Source organism: Mercenaria mercenaria, chromosome 1, assembly GCF_021730395.1.
Source record: "Mercenaria mercenaria strain notata chromosome 1, MADL_Memer_1, whole genome shotgun sequence".
Classification (NCBI taxonomy): domain Eukaryota; kingdom Metazoa; phylum Mollusca; class Bivalvia; order Venerida; family Veneridae; genus Mercenaria; species Mercenaria mercenaria.
In genome coordinates, this window is record NC_069361.1 from 22938978 (window position 1) to 22949761 (window position 10784).

Sequence of the window (10784 nt, forward strand, 5' to 3'; positions counted from 1 at the left end):
TTATATCCGGTTTGACGAGATCCTGGAAAGCTTAAAATTATCAGGAAGGTTCTGCCACATGCTTATTATCCGATATTTTTCGAAATATTTCTTCATAACAAGTTTAACTGATTAAACAGGACAATAAATTATGAAAACGAATTATCAATCTTAGAGATTTTAAGAATAAAAGACAATATCTGGGTCGGTGCATGAAAAGTTTATTTGATTATTATCTTATATTTCACTTAACAATTGAAACAGAAATTGGTGAACAAGAAGTTTCTTCTTTCGTTTAGATGATTCACATAAAAAACTAAAATCAGTGCATAAAACACGCTGATCGTTATGGACTGAACATAGTTGGAAATGACCTGATATATATTTATTATTGCAAATTATTTCATCATTCTTATGTGAGTCATTTAAAAACAAATAAAACAAATGCAATTTTAGCCATAATCTACGCGTCGTAAGAATGCATGCATCCGATTAGTCGTGACTGAGTTTGATTGGATTATCAAACCTATCGATTTAGCCATTTATTAGTATATTTGCAAGAACACAAAATTGGCATGCGACAAATCTTGTCGCACAGCTTTATTTAACCTTTGACTTCTAAACAGCTGACTGCCTTTATTTAGTTTAGCTGCATTTTTCAAACACTTTCGCTCAGTGCTATGATTGTAAAGTGTTTTAAATTGTTGCCATATTTAAAAAAACAAAAAAAAAAACACGAAGGATTATGTGTTATGCATTTGCATGGAAATGTGACACGAACTACACATTTTGTAAGGTAAGCGCATTTATAAATGTTTGCATTTTCTATCATGAGTATCCATATTATTTAAAAGTGAAGAACAATAGGTAAATTTGATATAAAATTGTATTTTTACACAAACAGTTGAAAATGAAGATACAACCGTATTCCTGTATATTTTGAAAGAATATTATATCAGTGTAATGTTTCATTTCATTTCTCATCTTTGTCTCGTTCATGTCGACAAAATAAGACCAGTCATTTTCCAAATAACCCGTATCTCTATTTCTTAAATTAATTCATCGGAAAAGAAAATCGCTTTGAAATTTACAGTTTTGCTATTTTCATTCGCCATAAGTAACGTTATTTTATAAAGTTTTTTCCAAGATGAATAGTTTCAATGTAGAATTGTTATAACTCTGTTGTGACCGTGACCGAAGGTAAAATGTGTGTATTTCTTCAACGTCAGCATTAAATAAAAAATACGTCAAAATGTGTGTTGGAAGTAACATGCCGTGTGTCAAGTAATTATGATGTAAACAGAAAATGTCGGAACATCCCGATCCTAGTGTCTGATTACTTCGGCTGCTTAACGAAACTCCATATTGAAAAACACGATACGTAACACTTAGTTTTACTAATGGAAATGAATCCCCATCCCATCTATATACTATCTCCGTCTGAAATGCCCCCAGAATCAAGATCCGCCGCTGACCTTATTTTCTATCGTGTTTTTGATGCTAACCATTCAAAATCTGTTACTGAAGGAGCTCCAATCCTGTTGTAAGGACCCGTTTTAGCTAATGTCTTGTTGGTATATTAATATACTTGCGATTTAATCTCCATTTGGGTCCTTTCAGTTCTGCACATGGAAGAAGAAGGTCGTTTGCAAATAAATGCCAGGGTTGTTTTGCTTTTAACCGAAGGAATCCTCGATTGTTTATATTTGCTGCTGTTTAATATCCAACCCTCCACGTCCCTTATTTTGCTTGTTAGATGCTTTCTGTGTTCTTTTTCTTTATATTTTCGGGTACATCTTATGTGTTCAAGTTCAGCCTACCCCTTCCTTGCCTTCAGTCGTTACAGCTTCATATGGAATATTGGCAGTTTTCACATGTTGATATATGGACACGACAGTGTTTGTTTGACATACAATGTATATAAACATTTAAAGTAGCCACTTATTCTGTATGCCTGTTTTATATACCGTGGAATTCTGATCCAAGGTTCGGCGGTTAGGTCAGCCTCTACCAGTATATCTTAACGTTGTGTAATAAGAAGTTTGTTTGTTTCAAGTATACTGTTTTAGGTCTCTGTTCATATGTATTTGTATATTGACATTCATGTGAAGCTGTGACCAATTTCTGCCAAACAATAATAATAACGAAATCAGATATTGATTGCTATAGTAAAATTGTTAATAGTAAAAGTAATGTATTCATACAACTGTCTTGAGTTGTTCTTTTTAATATTATTATTTTCTGTGTCAAGCTATCTTCAGTAATAAAAATACGATTTTACAGTTCAAGAAAATAGTATGTAATTCAAAACATGATGACACCGATTCTACAGAAGTGTTTCATGTGGACAGAGAAAAATCTAATTTAAATACCATAGTTACATAATAATACATTCATTATTTAAACCAGATCTGGCTTAATACAAATTATATACTCACGGCGAGCTTTTCTTTTTAAGTAATTTGTTTCCTTAATTGGTCATGCTAAAAATGTTATGACTATAACCCTTTTCACAGCAAACTGCTGTATGAATAAACACGAGAGGTAGAGCTTTCTTCTAATTCAGATTTATTAACTAATTTGTGTGAGTATGACTGTAACCTTTTTCATGCCCCCCCCCCCCCCCACCCTGGCAGATAGCATACTGCTGTATGAATAAACACGAGAGGTAGAGCTTTCTTCAAATTCAGATTTATTAACTAATTTGTGTGAGTATGACTGGAAAAAACATTAACCTATAATAATTTTTATTCCGTTGACACCGTCAATTCAACACATATATTTAAATAATGTGTAACGCAGATTATTTAAAAAAAAAAATAAAATCTACTTCCCCCTAATTGTTGGCAAAATAAGCAGCTACTCCAACGTAAATTGTGACTTTAACTTAAAATTTAAATTCTTAAGCGCTAATGAATAAATTTTTGGAAGTTTACGGTTTATACTTTGAATGAACGATTCAGACTTTTCACGTTTATCCTTGATTTATCGCTGATTCTCTTTTAACGGTGCGCATGCGTAATAGGATAATAATTTTCATTTACACGTTTCTCGTTTTTCACACGATTATCGTTTCATGGACGCTTTACGAACGATTTATTATTATCGTGTTTCCTGAAATCGCGGAAATTTATCACGGGTTCCAGTGTATGAATAGGCTTGTGACCAAACAAAAACATTTACCAAACCATACCACACCACAACATAGTTCACGAACACAAACCCATATCCAATACTGTATGACTTCGTTTGTTTAGATATCTTTGAGGTAATTTTATTTGGCCTTAGCATAAAATTATGCATGTATTGTTACATTTCGTTATTATACGCCCGTTGGGACGTATTATGTTATGACGCCGATGCCAGTCCGTCCGTTGGTCTGTCCGAGCCAATGCATGTTGGGATTAGGAGCTAACTAACGGTACAGAAAACAAAAGAAAGCAATAGCTCGATTCCGTGAACTAAAGGTTTAGGAGATAGTAGCACATAGGCTTACAAAAGAAAATGACGAAAGAAATACCCTATAAACCTAATATGTTAGAACGTCCGACTGTCTGTCCGTCCGTCCGTTAGCAATTTCGTGTCAACCCTGTAAATCATGAACCCTTTGAAAGATTTCAAAGAAATTTGACACAAATGTTCACATCGCAGTAAGGTCAATGAAACACTTAAGGGTCAAAAATCATACCCTTGGGCTTATATTGCTCCACATTACGGTACTCTTGAACAGTATGAATGCATTATGCATACAGAAGCGGGTTGTGTCATGGAACAGTAACCTATGCTGTATTCACGAATTCACTAAGGTTCATGTCCTTTCTTGAAACCATTATCAGTCGCTGAAGAACGGGTATATATTTCATTGATTCTCAGTGCGCATCTAAATTCAAATAGGATTCTGACATCGCCATTCATCACATACTTTAAGGTAAATGAAACGCTTTCTTTTCTTTTAACATCTAAGATAACCTTAAAAATGGTCCGCTGCTATAAGTAAGTCACTGAAGGCATTTAAGAGACTTGACGTTAAGAACGCAATGAAAGCAGCATGACGCTGTCGTACATGGCATGTATTTTGCAAGGTATTTATGGGACAAATTATGCTATCACTAATATACATAATACATCTAAATGTTTAAAAAGATTTTACTGAAATATACTTAACCTTGGCTATTTTGGTTTCCATAACGGGTTTCTATATTTGTACGACTCTATATTCTCGTGTTGAATGGTGCTTTAGAAATTCGGTTGCCAGGGAAATACAAATAACATTTAATTGTATCATATGGTAGAATTTGATTTGCCTCAGATTACTAAATTACTATGTACTAGTTTCTAGTTTCTGCATGAACATAAAACACTTATTTTTCCAGGACATTTATAGTTTATAATGTAAAAAATGTCACTAGTACAGGTTTTCTTATAGAAACAGCCCATATCATTTACCGCCTTTGAATTACCTCTTTAAACGTGTAATATGCGTTTTATACGGCAGTTTGTAAATTGTAGTTGGCAACGTTCTATTATTTTTTCGACTTTTCATTTAATTAAATGAGAACTTATCCGTCGTAGTAAAACTCGTTCGATTAAATTTTCTGAGATATCCACGTGTCTGTTAAGAGGCCAGCATGTTATAATTCTACCCCTGAACATGGTTGATTCGAGTATTTGAGTGACCTCGACGACATTTTAAGCAACAATAATTATTATGATTTATTATTAAGGAGCGTATCTCGATATTAACAATAACTAAAGAAACCATGTATGACTATATATGTTTATATTACTTTATTAAAAATGACATATAGTATATAAAGGTTTTAAGAAAGAATTATCCTAGGAAGTACTTTAGGTTGAAATTTACAGAGCATGTGTGTATATATTAAAAATGTACAATTTATTATGAAACTCACTGCACACATATAAGAACGGTACTCATTTAAAATCTTTTCCTATATGTACAAAAATGAAAAATGAACAAGAATACGTATAACCACTGCAGAATTCTGCTTAATGAAATGGACAAGTCTTGATTCTCAACTAAACATGCAAATTGATGAAAATCCTGTCCCACGTGTGTATTTGTTAATGCAATTGTAACAATGTCTGTTAAAACTATTATATATGTCAAACTATCATACTGTAAGAAGGATCATATTAAATTTTAGTGTGTTTTTGAGTTTGAGCAAACTACAACTTCATATTTAGCGTCATATGGACGATCTGGTCTTGTCCCCCGCTCGGATGGATACATTTATGCTGAAATAGTATCAATTTACCCTTAAGTTTGAGAAGCAATAAGCTTAATTTTCCTACCTGTTTGTTTAAAAAAAATTGGATAAAAAGGTTTTTGCATAAAGAGTGGCTGCTAAACCTTTGTTCCTTGAAAATCAGACAGAATGTTTCGGAGCGAAATGTGTCGGAGATTTATTTTTGTTATGTCGTATTGAAGCAAGTTTCCCTCAATAGGTCTTTCACGTTGACGTTATAAATTTCATAAACTAAGCGGCACCAAAATGAGCTTTATTCAAGAAACCGTTTCAAGTTCTCAGAACGAAGTACTTTTTTACCGAAAGAGTCATTATCTCATTTATCCATCATCTGCTCAAGATTTCATGTAAAACATATTTATAGAATAAAACACATTGATTTTATTTATTGAAAATATTCAATACAGATTTAAAAAGCGGTAAATATATTACACAATTAGGTTATAAAGAAAATCAAAACCTCTAAATAAAGATATATATCATAACAAAAACAAAATGTTCCTTTGCGTTAAATATCTATTTCATCTTTGTCTGAAAAGCAGTTTCACCACATTACATGTCTTGTAATCAGTGGATTCGTTGTAAGCTTCTTGTCACTTGAAGGATTGAGAAGCAATAAGGAATGAAGTTTCGCATTTAAACATTTCATACAAAAGATAAAATGTAAATTTGCAAACATGTGTCGTGAAGATCACTCCTTTTTATTCTATTTTCTTGTCGGGGAATAATAAAGAAAACTACATTTGAAATTAAACAATTTTGACCGCTCCGTTTTAATTCATAGTGGCAAAACTGATAGATTTCTTCTACCCCCACCCCCGCTACCACACCACTATACTTACCCTTGAAAACGTAGCCAGATACGCAAGTTATGCAAGATTGAACCATTGATACCATATTCAATAGTTATGGTACATGTTTTAGTGCGACATATTCACATTTTGTGCCAAACTTGGTGGACATGAACATGTTGAAAAATTTTACCCAAACTGTGGGCAATTTTTAACTTACTCTAATCTATATTACTAGATATTATACTTTAAATGTAAAATACGCACCCATGTACATCATGTGAATGTATTCAAATAAAAATGATTCTAATGATTATTGTGATCTCTGAAGGTAATTCTCCTAGATAAATTTCTAATATCTGTTATAGCCTTTGAATCAGAAGTAGGGCCGTGTTAGGGACAATGATTGGAAAATACATAACCATGTGGTCATAAAGCATGGTGAGAAATATAAGTAACTAAACCTTGCTGACGATTGTTGGTTACATTAAATAACGTCATTTGTAATACAGTACCTCCGCTTTTATTGGCAGATCACAAAGGACAGTGTGGCATTTGTCTATTGATGTCAAGTGTGGTGTGCTGTGTGTTGTGTGCTTGTCACCTTCCGCTTTCAGCCTCCAACGCTAGCTAGCTTTCGGGTGAACAAGGAGCCGAGTGCGTAAGCCTTCCCTGCCAGTACATAGCCTCTCTGCAAACAAGCCCTTTTGCAGTGCCTCCCAGTTGGCGCCACACGGCAACTGAGCACCTTGCGGCCTCAGGCAGAACTGCAGGGGACTCGGAGGAGGTCTGCCCCCAGACATGTGGCATTCCAGGATCGCCTGTGTGTGGACACGCCCTGATGCCTATGAACAGACCCCCAGCTATGAGACAATTAGCTCCTATGTTCCCAGGATAGAGTTTTAACTCGGAACTAAGGGTGAGTTAACCCCCAAAGAAACCTAGAGAGTTGAAGACAGAGGTGCTTGGCCATTGGCACTCTCTCAACGAACCACAGCACCATGCAATATCGCTATGTCTACACAGCCTTCCGGTATTCAACAATGTGGAGCTGAAACTCTGAGGTACCTCCAGGGGATTCAGTGCCGGGCTCTGAACCTCGACAGAGTCCATCCACAGCTACTAGGGGTCCCTCCTTCAATCCACAACATGGAAAGAGAAAGAGGAACATACCAAGGAGAAGAACCAATCCGCATCAGCCTTTTTGATGCATTGGAATAAACAAGAAAGCTGAACTTGAGCATATCCTCCATGAGAAAGACATCAATGTCTGTTGCATTCAGGAAACTCACCTACAACCAGAGAAGTGTTTTCGCTGTGACAGAATTGGCAGACAAAAAGGAGGCATCATGACATTGGTCAGAAACAACATCAGCGCTGTCCAGACCAACACGCATATATATGACTCCGAGTTCCAAGTTCTGAGCCTCAGAAAGAACGACTTCAACTTGAAACTTGTGAATATATATATCTCCAAGTAACAATCTGTCAGTTGACGAAGTAACAACTGATGAAACCAGGTTGATCATTGTAGGAAACTTTAACAGTCACTCATAAAGCTGGGGATATGACCACCTGGATAAACGTTGAGAGGAAGTGGAGACCTAGCAAGATGATAACAAGCTAAACCTCATCAACAAGCCAGAGGATCCCCCAACTTTTTACTCCAGAAGCTGGCGAACAACATCGACGTCTGATCTTGCTTTATGTACTGATGACATACAAGGACATGTCAAGCGGAAAGTCGATGAACAACTAGGAGGTAGCTACCATCGCCCAGTCCAACTTACTATGGACCGTATAGCCTCTTCTTCACCTTACATCCCCAGCCCTTCTTACAACAAGGCCAGGTGGACCTTTTACCAAAGTCTGAGTGATGAGCTCTGTAAAGACATCAGAGTGGAAGGTAGAGACATTAACCGGGTTGTCAAAGACTTCAATGCCAGTATACTTAAGGCTGCTTACAGCGCCATTCCAAGGGGAGCAAGAAAGGACTATAAGCCCTACTGGAGTGATGAGTTGGAGAATCTACAGGCAAAGTTATCAGAAGCCAGGGAGGAAGAAGAAAACAATCCCTCACAAGAAAGTAACCGCTCTCTACAGCGAGCCAAGGCCAAATTCCTCTGGCACAAACGGGAAGCACAGAGGAAGAGCTGGAGAAACAAAACAGCCTCGCTCAACCTAAAGCGAGATGACCAAAGTTGTGGAGATTGACGAGACAGCTGAACGATGAAGAAACAGGGAAAGTCTCAGTAACTTTGGAAGAGAACGGTGAACTGTTGACGGGTAAACAAGCGGCTATTGCCTCTAACTACAAAGATGTTTCCAACATCCGCATCAACAGGGAACAGCAAAGGGAAGCCCGAAGAGGAAAATGGAAAGGCAGACAAGCCAAGTGACACCAGAATGAATGAAGCAGAGTCTAAAACTGCAGTTACAGACAGCTCTTAAGCAGTTGAAGACAAAGAAGTCTCCTGGACCAGATGGAGTCACAAATGAAATGCTGACCCCTCTAGGCACTGCAGAAATTTGCAAACTCCTGGAAATTTACCACTACATCTGGACACAAGGACTGCTTCCACAGATATGGAAAAAGGCAGTCATGATCCCCATCCACAAGAAAGGGAAGGATCCAAAGAAGGCTGCAAGCTTTCGCCCAATCAGCCTAACCAGCTGTGTTGGAAAGACCATGTAGAAAATTTTGAACGAACGCCTGAAGTGGTACATGGAGACTAACTACCTATTCGCAACGCAACAAGCTGGCTTCAGACAATCTGGCTCCACTGAGGACCAGACAACTTATCTATCGCAAGAGATAGAGGGTGACTTCCAGGAGCAGAATGTCGTTCTTACAGCATGGATTGATCTGAAGAGAGCGTGTGACAAAGTCTGGACTGACTCCCAATCAAACTGATGAGGACTGGAGTAGGAGGTCACCTGTTGAGGTGGATTAAGTCATACTTTCACAACAGGAGAGCAAGTCAGTTTAGAACATGTCAGCAGTAGGAAGTTCCTGTTGCGTCATGGTGTCCCACAAGGCGGAGTCTTATCCCCTACACTGCTGTTGCTTTTCATCATTGATCTGGTGTCTGAACTACCGAAAGGAGTTAAGGCTGCACTCTACGCTGACGATCTTTGTGTTATGGTGTAAGGAAGAACTTGCCACTACAGCCCCAAACAGGATGCAAGAAGCCATCAACAAGCTTTCAGCTTGGGCTGAAGATTGGTGTGTATCGATCAATACAGAGCAATTGTCCACCACACTATTCTCCCTGTCGTCAAAGCAGAGGGCGGGTAAAATCAAGATGGGAAATACTTCGCTGATTGAAGCAGAAGAGGCAAAATACCTTGAAGTGACCTTTGACGGCTAACCTGGAAGACCCATACTAGTCAAGCAGAAGGGAAGGCCCGTAAGAAGCTTGCCATGATGCGCAAGCTTGCTGGAACAACGTGGGGAGCAAATGAGCGAATAGTCAAGACAGTATCAGGGAACAGTGAGACCCCATTTAGAGTATAGCTCAACTGCCTGGTCCACTACTGCCAAAACTAACCAGCAGGCTTTAGACAAGGTTCAGAACAAAGCATTGCGGATCATGACAGGTGCTACAATGTCTACACAAGTCTCCTTCATGGAGAAGCTAACAGGCACACAGGCGTTACAAGACAGGAGACATGCAAAGGTCCTGCATCAAGCAGAGAAGTTCGGGTCTTTTCAAGACCATCCCATGAAAGCCAAGCTAGATGGCTACACCACAAATCGGCTCAAACGTAGCAGCTTCGTTCATAAGGCAAAAAAACTCAACCGAGAGTTCAAAACTGAGCTGAACATACCAACGACTCCCCTAGGTAGTGAAGACATAAGTAAACCCACTAGTGAATGATCTGTCCTCAGTGACTGTGAGACTTGCTGTTCCTCGTCTTGACCGCGGGAAGCAAGAGAATGAAGGCACTCGGAAGAGCCTCACACTTGCTATGATCAATGAAGTCTGTCCTCAGGAATCATGGACTCATGTCTATACAGATGGATCAGCTACATGCGCCGTCAAAGATTGAGGAGCAGCAGTTTTTATTCAATACCCATCTGGCAAGAGAGAAACACTACATGCAGCCACAGGAAAACACTGCAGCAATTACAAGGCAGAGACTGAAGCACTAATGAAGGCCGTTTCAATGGTTGAAGATTCGGCAGAAGAAAGCTCCCCAGTCGTCTTTCTCACTGATGCACTGTCTGTCATGGAAGCTCTGATCAACAATTAAGCTCCGCAGCTAGCCAGGAGAATGCAGAGCCTGAGTATAACCTGCAACGTAGCACTTCGGTTGATTCCACCCTATTTTGGACTTGCAGGCAATGAAGAGGCAGACAAACTGACTATGCTAGGAGCTCAGTCAGAACAACCATCAGAACCTGTGAGTTACAAGGAGTGATGATGGTCAGACACAGCTCAGGGCACAACAATCTCAATGCTCACATGTACAAGAAATACAGACTTGCATCATCGTCAACTTGTCCATGTGGTAAGAAAGATCAGACTGCGGAGCATATACTTCAGAGATGTAAAAGGCATGACCAGGAACGAGCTGCGACTTGGCCGATAAATACCTCAATCCACCAGAAACTGTATGGAGGCATTGAGGATCTGCAGCAAACCACAAGTTTCATCGAGGCTGCTGGTCTGACGGTATAGTCGCGAACGAGAAGAAGAAGAACAAAGGACTGTGCACTTGAATTAATTGGAGCTAAGTT